Source organism: Oratosquilla oratoria, chromosome 1 (assembly GCF_046742065.1).
Source record: "Oratosquilla oratoria isolate Oo_2021 chromosome 1, ASM4674206v1, whole genome shotgun sequence".
Lineage (NCBI taxonomy): Eukaryota > Metazoa > Arthropoda > Malacostraca > Stomatopoda > Squillidae > Oratosquilla > Oratosquilla oratoria.
The window spans coordinates 16,508,270-16,520,352 of NC_134777.1; the positions used below are offsets into that span (position 1 = coordinate 16,508,270).

At 40.0% G+C, this 12,083-nt stretch overlaps 1 pseudogene; it reads right to left on the reverse strand.

The window, feature by feature from the left end:
• Nucleotides 1-8,345: 8,345 nt before the first annotated feature.
• LOC143030219 (uncharacterized) lies at nucleotides 8,346-10,382 on the reverse strand (annotated as a pseudogene).
• Between the last annotated feature and the right edge of the window lie 1,701 nt (nucleotides 10,383-12,083).

The window sequence follows — 12,083 nt, forward strand, 5'->3', positions numbered from 1 at the left end:
AAATAGGCCTCAGACATGGGGACGTTCAAATCACTCATGAATAAGTTGTCGCCCAAGAACTTTGAGAAGATATCCCAACAAATATCGGACTTCCTCATTGAACACCCGGGCATGGTGGAAATGGCGGCCAATTTAATTGTCGACTTTTCGACCAGATAGCAATTTTACTCGCGAACTTACGCGCAGATATCGAAAATGTTGACTGGCAAAATGGACAAAGAAAGAACGGAGGTCTTTAAAACCCGTCTGGTTAGCTAGTGCCAAAGCTTATTCCAACCAAGGGAAGACACAAAAGCCTCCTCTAAGAGCGAAAACCTGTCCCGCGAAGAACGGGCAGAAGCAGAGATCTAGAAAAATTCTTGTAGAAAGCGGTACGTTGCCTTGTGCGTTTTCATCGCAAGCCTCTGCCTCGAAGACCTTATCCCAGTGAGAAGAGTCGCCTAGTGCACTCAGTTCCTCCTCACGAGAAGAGACGAGACCTCTTTGGAGGCAGTCTGTGCCATTCTACAGGCAGTGGGTCACAAGATGGACGAGGTAGCTCGGAAATCACCCATCGGAACCCAACAGGTCTAGAAGATCTATTCTTCAATTAAAGAGATTGTTGACAAGAAGGAAACCTGCAGTCGTCTGAGGTATCTACTGATAGATATTCAGGAACTCAGAGATCGCAAATGGCAGCCAAGAAATGCCAAAAATTAATTAGATAAAAAATGGCCCTTAATAGTAACCATGGGTATTCGTAAGAGAAATTCGCAAATGCAGAATCGTGAATCGTAAGCGTAAATCGAAAGCATAAATCGAAAGCGTTATTCGTAATCGCAAATCGTGATTCTTACGTTATCGGAAGTGAAAACGGTAATGGTATTAGAATGGTAACGGCATTAGAAATGGTAATGGTAACAAATGTTATCTTCGAGGGTTTCCCTCAGCTGAATAAAAAGTTCTGGCAATAGGATCTGTTTTGAAAAATAATAAACAGATAAATAAATAAATAAATCTATGTATATCAAAAAATAAAGTTTTCCAGTTTTGAAAATTTCCTGGCGTTTTTATGACCACCTTCTGACACCTTCCGAAATCCGGCAAAAATATCCCATTGTGTAAGGATTCTGATTGGCTGAGAGAGTGGTGACGTCACGGCAACGGAGACAACTGATTGGTCGAGAGTGGTGACGTCACGGCAATGGAGACGACTGATTGGATGAGAATACTGACGTCACGGCAACGGAGACGATTGATTGGCCGCGAGCGAAGGGCAGGAAGCACAAGAATGAGTCTCCAACTTACGCCTCACTCAAAAAACCTCAGTAACAGCCACAATTAAGAGATTCCATAGGAAAATATTGGGGTTCAACAATATGTATGAGTACGATCTCATAATAGATTTCGACTAAGAAATTAGAGGAAGAATCGAAAAAGTTTATGAAACATTATTTTGCAGGATACAAGAATTTTACTAAGAATGGTGGTTAAGACGGAGAAATTAATGAGCAAGAATCGGAAAAGTTTATGAAACATTATTTTAAAGGATACAAGAATTTTTACTATGGTGGTAAAAGCTGTCACGAGGAATACCAAAAGTATTACATCGATCGGAAATACAATGATTATATCAAAAACAGCAAACTCAAGGAAAAACAGGTTTTTTTTTTTACTTTATACCTCACTAAAAAAAAAAGAAAGAAAAAAAAATCGGTAACAGCCACAATTAAGAGATTCCATAGGAAAATATTGGGGTTCAACAATATGTTACGAAATAACAAAAATTACGTGTACTCTTGGAAGATCTTCAAGTTCCCAATCCATAGGAGCTTCCCATCGATTACTTCGCTCGGCTTGCACTTGGAAAATGAGACAATTCCCCGTCAAATTAAGTTTTGCTATGACAATTAATAAGTCGCAAGGGCAAACTTTTGACAAATGTGGGTTATTGTTGGATTCGTCCGATTGTTTTGCCCATGGACAGCTCTATGTGGCATGTTCAAGGGTTACAAATTGGGACTCATTAATTATCTTCCGAGGTTACCATAAGGTTAATGGTGAATGTGTAGTGAAAAATCCGACAAACGTGGTATATAAAGAATTTTTTTCGGACATGCCATCCATTAGGGAGGGAGAGTCTTTAGTGAAAGGTATCGATAGCGAGCAGGTACTTCCACAAGAGGAACCTGAATTGGGATCCGTTGAGATTTCTGCTTCAGCTTACAATATTAGTAAAGAAGCCGCAACGGCGATGATCCTGCCTGATTACGACTATGCCGTCGACGAATCGGAATCAGATGTGTCGGTCCCCCTTAAGGTTTGGGAAAGGACTTTCCAAGAAAAAGAAGAATTAAAGAAAAAGAAGAAATAAAACAAGAATTAAAGGAGATCATAAGAAATATTTCAAAACGGGATGCCGATGAGTGCATCGAGAGTGTCCCATCGAAAAAACAAATATATCTTAGTACTACTAAAAAATTAATTGGATGGGTTCTCTGACTTTTGGGTGGTTTTTCAAAACGCCTCGCGCCCCTGTGTTGACGTGGTGATTTTGTAACGCTTCTCAAGCCAGAGCCAGTAAGTCTTTTTCGTTTTAACACTTTGCAAAACGCCTCGCGCCCCTGTGTTGATGTGGTGATTTTGTAACGCTTCTCAAGCCAGAGCCAGTAAGCCTTTTTCGTTTTAACACACACTCTTTCATTACTTTTCCAAAATGTCTGAGGAAGTTTCTTCTAGGATGAAACGTTATCGACACATCTGGAAATGGGTGACGTGCTCAAAAAAGATACAAAAGAAAGACACCAAAAGCAACTCTGAGCTTCTTGGACAGCTTCGAGCAGAACACGCTAGAACCTTTCCGGGTCCCAGCTAATCAGATGAAGAGACATGACGTAGTGTTCCAAGTAACGACGACATGACGTCACAATCTTCAGCATTTCACTTCTTATAATAACATATCATTTAAAATTTCACTTGACCCAAGATACATACATATATATATATATATATATATATATATATATATATATATATATATATATATATACATACATATATACACTTATAAAATTTTCATATTCAGTATTTAAAAGTATAGCCAACTCCTGAATTGGGATCTATGATGCTTAAATTCAACGAGACGCTACGAGAAGTTGAAGATTTCGAGTATTCCGACGAAATGTTTGATAATTTTGAACTTTTTGATGGAGAAATTGAAGACAGCGTTTCTGAAAATTTCTCGAAACATTATTTCGTCGGGTATAAAAACTTTGTGAAATCGGGCGGAAAACCCGACCACAAAACATATCAAATGCATTATCTAGAGAAGGCCTTCAAAACGTTCAACCAGGCAAAACGAAGAAACAAATACGCCATCAAGGAAAAGTTGGAAGAAAAGATGGAAGAAAAATTCGCAAAAATGTGTGTGTGTGTGTGTGTGTGTGTGTGTTCATGTATGTATCTATGTGTGTGCATGTGTGCGCGTGTGTGTATTATCGTGTATAGATGTTCCAAAAATCACATGTGGAAGAAGACTACTGCGAGCGCAGCGAGCGGCGCCGCAGGCCAAGCACCCGTGGCGGAGCCACGGCCGGCGTGAGCCGGGTGCTTGTATAAAATAAAATAAAATAAAATGAAACAAAAGAGAATTACTACAAAATGTTTGATTGAAGGTTGAGGATAAAAAACCCAGGACATTCGCAGAAATTTTTTTACGGATTGGCATGGGTGAAACAGGTAGATTCAGGTTTCCAAAGAAATTTTTTGTATTTTAGCCTAAACAAGGGATGATGTAATCGAAAAGGTCTACGAAGAGCTCGAAGCTAACGCCAACATCTATCTATATTTCCAAAAAATTAGCCATAATAGGTCCTAGAAACGAAGACGTGGATTACATAAATTAAAGAATTAAAGGTGATGAACATATATACAGGAGTGAGGATAAACCGATCGGAAAGGATGAAATTGAAATTCAAACTTGGGTATATAAGAAAATGAATTCTCCTTCTATTCCGTTACATGAGTTGATGCCGATGGGTACATCGAGAGTGTCCCATCGAAAAAATGAAAATAAAATGAAAATAAAAGAGACCGGAGGTCCTGGAGCGAGCGAAGCTAGCGACTGCGAGCGTAGCGAGGAAGGGCCGCAGGCCAAGGCACCCACGGCGTAGCCGGTGCCTTGTATAAAAAAAAAATGTATCAATCTACCCTGACCAAAAAACATTAAACTACTTTTTGACAAAAAATTTGCCTATCAGCTCAATAAGAAATAAAAATATAAAATAATAATAATGATAATAATAACAATAATAATTATAATAGTAATGATAATAATGATGATAATAATAGTAATAATAATAATAATAATAATGATAATAATAATAATAATAATAATAATAATGATAATAATAATAATAATAAATAAAACACTCAAGTAAGAAAACACGATTGCAAGGAGGATGGAGGTGGAATAAGAAAGAGGTGGACGAGGAACAAGAAAAAAGAAAAGAAAAAAGGGAACAAATAGGGAGGAAGAGAGGGAAAGATGAAGAAAGAGAGAAAAGGAAAGAGGAAGGAGTATGGAAGACGAGGAAGGAAGAAGAAGTACGAGGAATGATGAGAAGGAAGAGAAGGACGAAGAGGAGGAAAAGAACGAGGACAGAGAACAAAAGTACGAAAACAAAGAGGAAGAAAACGATGCGGATGAGTAGGAGAACGAGTTATTTTGCATCAATTTATGCTCAAGGAGCATCGAACCTAGTAAAAAAAAAAATTAACTATTTACAAAGTACTAGTGTCACACAGAAGACTCTCGAACCATATAGGAGAACGAGGATTAGGAAGAAGAAGAAACGGACGGAAGAAGAATAAAGGAAGTAGGAGGAAGACAGGAAGAGAAAGAGAAAGATTATATAATGACTGGTGGAACTAGCGAAGTACTGGACAAGGGAAAACTGGGAAAGGTTAGTGTCAAATGTTGTTATGTACAATAATGAACGGGATTTGTGCGTTGTGGGGTTTTGCCTGGGAGCGATAGAATATTTCTTTAGGAGAAGAGTGCCTAATGTATTTGTATGTATGTATGTATTATTATTATTATTATTATTATTATTATTATTATTATCATTATTACTATTATTATTATTATTATTATTACCCCGTCTGGGGTATTGGCTGCATGTTATTGTGGCAAATTAGCATGCAGTTGATACTTTAGGGTCTATATGGGGCGCCCCTACGAACCAGAGTCACACATCATTTTGTCTGTGATACAGGAAAACTCTGTTCACAGAGAAATGATGACACTTTTATACTACGACTGTACCTCCGTTATGCTGTCCCCCAACCCCTTGTTGCTGTTCTGTACCATTTCTTTGAATATTCATTTACTGTTATCGCCGACCCCGTGGTGGGGCTAAGACAATGCTACCACCAAGTATTTCCACTTGAGTCGTATAAGGCGACAAAAAACGGGACGGGGATGGGATTAGGAGTCCTACTACCTGTAGCCCCATAAGGGGACATTCCTAAAAAAAAAAAAAAAAAAAAAAAAAAGGCATAAGAGGGTCTGGGAGCTTTCCAACCAGTACCCTAAAGTTTGGGTCTTTTGATGTGCGTGGATGTGGTACAGATTAGAGTAAAAGGGAAGAGATAGGCAGTATGTTTGTGAGAAGAAAGATGGGTGTGCTGGCTTTGAGTGAAATTAAAATGGAAGGAAAGGGCAACTGTGAATTTGGGAGTGTAGCTGGGAGATACTCAGGAGTGAAGAGGGAACGAGGGAGAGAAGAAGTGGCTTACTAGTGAGTGAAGAGATAACTAAGCGGGTAGTGGAGTGGAACGAGGTTTCATCAAGGTTGATGTGGATGAAGGTGATGCTGGGAAGGGAGATGTGGGTTTTTGTAAGTGCGTATGGACCTGGTAGTGAGAAGAGCGTAGAGGAAAGGGAGGCTTTTTGGGTAGATATAAATGAGTGCATAGGAGGAATGGGGAGAAATGTCAATGTAATTGAATTGGGAGATCTTAATGCTAGGGTAGGAAATTAACTAATAGACGGAGTGATTGGGAAGTATGAAGCTCCAGGTAAAAATCGTAGTGGAGAAATGATGGTGGAGATGTGTCTTGAAAGAGATTTGATGATAGCAAATACAGTGTTTAAGAAGAAAGTCAAGTATAAGTACACATGGGAGAGGGTGGTGGATGGAAGGGTGGCAGATAGAGCGTTAATGGACTATATAGTGGTGACCAGGGCCCGCATACACAAAACTTGTTAGCACTAACAAATAGCTGTTAAGGGTAACAAATTCCTGTTAAGGCTAACATTTAGATGTTAAGCACTAACAGTGGATACAGAAACCTTGTTAGGGCCTTAAAAGTACCGTTAAGGTAAAAGTGCTGTGGAGGACTATTAAACTCTTAGCAAATTCCTGTTAGTAGAGAAGATGGCGGAGCAACAACAACAACTACAAAGACGACAGTGAGTATATCGACACCGACGAGACATATTTAACGAGTACAATGATGACGAACTCATCAAACGCTTCAGGATGAACCGTGCTGGTATAATAACAGTGGCTGATTTAGTGAGGGACAAACTTCAATCCCAAACAGAACGAAATTGACCACTGAGCCCTGAGACGAAGGTGGCAATTACCCTAAGATATTTAGCCACAGGAAAAATGCAGCAGTGCAGCAGTGACGACTTTGGGACCTCGCAAGCAACAATCAGCCGTGTCATTACTCAGACAATTGATGCACTGTCAGAACCAGATATTGTAACTCAATTTGTAAAATTCCCATTGACTCGCCAAGAAGTGCAAGTGAAACAAGCAGAGTTCATGGAAGACTATAGGTTTCCCTGTGTTGTGGGTACCATAGATGGCACACACATTAGAATTGTGGCTCCCAGTGCTGATGAACATTTATATGTAAATAGAAAACGATACCACAGCATCAACGTGCAAGTCGTATTCGATGCCAAGTACAGGATACTTGATGTTTTGGCAAGGTGGCCTGGCTCAGTACATGATGCCAGGATATTGGACGAGTCTGGCTTGAAGGCACTTTTTGAACAAAATTATGTCCCAGCTGGATGCTACCTTCTAGGAGACAGTGGCTATCCTTGCAAGGAGTGGTTGCTGACGCCATATCTAAACCCCCTGGCTGGCGTTCAGACAAACTATAACACGCAAGTTAAAATCATGTGTCTTATGCTATATAGTACAGTTTATTTCAAAGGGGGTATTATCCTCTCCAGTCTAGGTAGTAGTAATTACTTAATGTGATAACAACCAAAATACCAACACAGTATAGAATTCCTCTTCAGCACAGATTTCCTCTTCAACACAATGCAGCTTATAGATGCTACTGTACATATTGCAATACCTCACCTTATGGTGGTTAACAATTATTGCAGAGCACACAAGAGGACGCGTTGTGTAGTAGAGAGGGGGATTGGGCAGCTCAAGCGAAGGTTCCATGTACTTCATGGTGAAGTACGATTGTCTCCAGAGAAGACATGCAAAATCGTCTATGTCTGTGCTCTGCTCCATAACATGTGCAAGCAGTTTAAGATTCCACTGCCTATCAACGAGGAAAATGAACTGTTCGACGATGCAGCTGAAGGGGACGTAGGTGCAGATGAAGAAGAGCCAGGTGAAGCAAATATACCTCCTAATCCTGGTAGACCGGCTGGCCGTAACGGACATCCATTTCGAGATTACATTGCCAATCTTCATTTCAGGTATGTGCTACTTATCCTTATCAATTTTTCTGAATGTACTGTACTGTATACTGTACAATACAGTATACTGTATACATTACAATATATGTTCACTAAATTAATAAATGTTTAAGTACAGTACAGTACAGTACTGTACTTAATTACCCTTGCTCAGAGATGCAGTACTGTGCATAAATATTTGTGATTTGTGCCAGTCTTGTTTTCTAAATTGTACTAAATTTTTGTACATTATTCTATATTGCAGTAGACCAGTGGCTGAGTGAGGTATCATGAAGGTGTGATTGCTGTTGCAGTGCTCTCTCTCTACTACCAAGTTTTCATTCCACTTATAGTCAAAAGTGAAAGATAAAATGAATTGAAACAAATACAGTTTATAAAATAATATAATTTGTATTTTTTCCTTGAAGATTGTCCACCCCAAGCGCTTTAGGGTGGACAATATTCATGAGAGCGAGACTGGGGTGGACAATTTTCAGCTGACCCGACCATTCCCTAACCCAAACTAACCTAAACTTTGGTGTTGGATGCCGCGATCAGTGGGGATTACGAGGGCGGTTGGGGTGGACAATCTTCATGAGATCCAATCTTGTTAATAAATAAATAATTAATTTGTACTTCATGTACAGCACAGGCAAGCTACAGTACTCCAATATACTGTATAATCTTAATAAATGAAATAATATATTTTTATTTCTTCAGCATAAATTTATACTGTACCAATAATGAAACCAATACAATTCACTTATTAATTTTTCATATTTTGCTGTCAAAGACTGGTAATATTCAATTTCAGCCATTATTAACTTCTGTTTAAGTTCAATATTTCCCTTCAATGCTACCAAATTTACTTTCCTTTTTTCAATTTCTAACTTTTCCTTTTCAAGTTTCAATTTCCGTTTTTCAGCTTTGTATTGTTCATACTCAGCACTGACACTTGAACACTTTTTTAGTTTTGGTGTTGATGTACTTGGTTGGGCCTTAGAGGTTTCAGGTTCAATTATGTTGCATTCTATAAAGGACCCATCCTCCAAGAGTTCAAAGTGCTGGGCCTTGTGCCAAGATTGTCGTGGTTGGGGCTGGACTTGGACACTTTGCCAATGAAGCTGAGGGAGTTCACTATCATCCTCTACCTGTTGCTGGGGTGGTTCTTCTCCCAACTCTTCGGTGTCTTCCTGCCGTTCCTGGGTCTGCAGCTTCCTAAAACCATCGCATAAATTTACCACAATTAAAAACATGCAACTAATTTAATCTCACAAGGAGAAGTATGCATATCAACTACAGTACAGTATGTAAAAATGCCTTGCTGAAGGATGAACTATCTGATAAAATTATATCAATGCAAATGTTAAGCCAAAATTGTGGTACACTATACAATAGAAAGTCCAATACAGTACACAGAACAAAAGAAAAAAAAATACAAGAATCTTACCTCAACGTATGAAAGCCGAGATCATTCTGAACGACACCTATCACAGTTGCATTCTTCTCCCCTAATAATTCTTCAACTTTCATGTCTACTGCATCAAGTGGAGGAGCTTTGGGGCCACCAGCACCTTCAAGAATATTAAATCATATTTTAGCACAGTACTGTAAAGCTGTAAATATACAATATCACTACACATTACAGTAAAATATACAGTAAACTTCCACTTATCCGAACTCCAAGGGGGATTAGAAATGTCCGATTAACCGAAATGTTCGGTTAATCCTATTTTGTATGTTTCATTCCCGTAGAGTTTTATTCGGTAATGTCTGCTGCAATATTCGTACCTGTAAACTTAACATACACATGGAAATGCTTATAATAGTTCATAAACATATTCTATAGAGTATAAAGAGAAAATGTTTAAGGAGAGCTTGTGATACTGTATCGTCACCGAGAGGACTCACGAATGTATGTACCGCCAAACAGCCGATCAGGTGTAAACATGGAGTGTGCTGCCACCGTGTGAGCACTTGGTGAAGCTTGCGGGTGGCGCGGGGGTGCCGGAAGAGGCGGCGGGATGTTTGAATGTTCGGTTGAGATCCAAATACGTTCGGTTAAAGCGATGCCTTCCGTATTGAGAAAATGTTCGGTTAATGCGATTATTCGGTTAAACGCGTTCGGATAAGCGCGAGTTTACTGTAATTTTTATGTATGACTAAGTTTGCACTGAATTTGAGTGCTACAGTACTTGCAACACAACATCTTTGTTAAATGATATACATGTTATTAATACTGTGAGAAAGAACACTCAAATGCTAAATTTCTACCTTTATGAAAGTAATTATGACAAGTTGATTGAGGTGAATAAGCAATAGGAATAACGTGAAAGCTATTTCACTTATGTTAACTTCTTAAAACGGAAGAATATACAGTAGTAAGTTAATCTTACCTGATTGGTTATATTCAGCCTTTATTGCCGAAATTTTCTTCTCGATTTTGAGAGGAGAGAAAACCATTTGGTTTCGACATCTTCCATAGTCCGCTTAGTCAGTGGATTTGTTCCATTAATGGCATCAGTTATGCTTTGCCATGCCTCCCTCTTGTCCTTGTGGCTTAAACTTGGTTTGAATCGCCCATTTATAATTATTTTTTCTCCATAATCACGTTGACCAAGAGGAGTGTTTCCTCTTGTGACCAGTTTGGCTTCCTTTTCTTTTTCTGTGATTCTTCTGCCATGTCTATATCCTCTGATGTAATTGTTGAGTCTTCTGTCGGAAGATTTGAATGTGGCGCGGCTGCCTGTACAATGCACCTTCATCCAAAAATATCTGTCGTTGGTTAATAAATACATACATACATATACCAAGGCTTTTCCCCATTCCATCCCTGAATACACTAAACACCCCTTCACCCTCCCTCTTATCTTAGCACCTCCTGGATGACGGGTCATCCCTGCACCTTGTCCACTGCCCTGGGTCAGAAGCAGTGTCAGCACATCCACAGCAAGGCCGCTTCATTAAATCGGCGACCCCCCCTTCTCCGTCTCCCCATGCATAAAAGGAGAAGACGGGGAGAAATCCCTTCGGGCTGCGTCAAATTTTGCTCACACATACTACCTCACCCCTCATCCCCCCGCCCATTCCACCTCATGCATCACAACATCATCCATATACAACCATTCTACATTCACCCCACTCTTCTGTCCTCTCCCGTCCTTCCTCTACAGACATTCCCCTCTTCCCCAAAGCCCCCTTCACCCCATCCATTCACCTCATCCTAGGGTGTCCCCTCATGTTCACTCCCTCCACATCTGCCTTCCATACCTCTTTTAATAGTTTTTCTTCACTCATTCTTTCCATGTGTCCAAACCATCCTAATACTCTTTCATCAACCCTATCTCCCAACTCCCTTTCCACCCCCGTTCTCCTCCTCACCTCCTCATTTCTCACTCTATCTAGCCTAGTAGCCCCAATCATACTTCTCAGACACCTCATCTCAAACACATTCAAACTCCTTCTCTCTTCCTCTCTTATGTTCCATGTTTCTGCCCCATACAGTGCTGTTGGCACAATCACTCGTTCATACAGTCTCCTCTTAGCATCCATTCCCAAATGTCTATTCCTCATTACACTCTTCAATCCACCAAGGCATTTACTCGCTTCTCTCAATCTACATTCTACCTCCACCTTCACTCCACCTTTTCCTGCCACATTTGCACCCAAGTATCTAAAACTATCCACTTCCTCCAGTCGCTCTCCCTTAATGCTCACTTCCAGTCTACTGCCACTTTCACACCTTGTACATCTCATCACCTTACTTTTACCCACATTTATCTTTAGCTTTCTTCTATCACATACTCTCCCAAACTCTGTCACCAACTTCCTCAGTCCCTCCTCCGATCCTGCTACAAGCGCAGTGTCGTCAGCAAACAACAGCTTGCTCACCTCCCACTTTTCTCCATTTTCTTTAACCTTCTCCAATCCCTGACCCACTACCCTTACATTCACCTCTCGCACTACCCCATCCATGTATAAGTTGAACAGCCAGGGCGGCATAACGCATCCTTGACGAAGTTTCACCTTTACCTCAAACTACTCACTCTCTCCATTTCTAATACTGACACAAGCTCTACTACACTCATAAAAACTCTTGACAGCTCCTAGAAGCTTTCCTCCTATCCCATATATCTGCATAACCTCCCACAGTGCCTTTCTGTCTACCCTATCTTAAGCTTTTTCCAGATCCATAAAAGCCCAAAAAACATCCTTCCCCTTTCGTATAGCTTTCTCACATATCTGTCTTACCACAAAAATCTGACCTACACAACCTCTACCCGTCCCAAATCCACACTGTTTCTCACCAATTACTCCCTCTGTTCCTCTCCTAATCCTCTCAATCAAGATCCTCCCATAAGCCTTCCCAACTACACTTAACAAG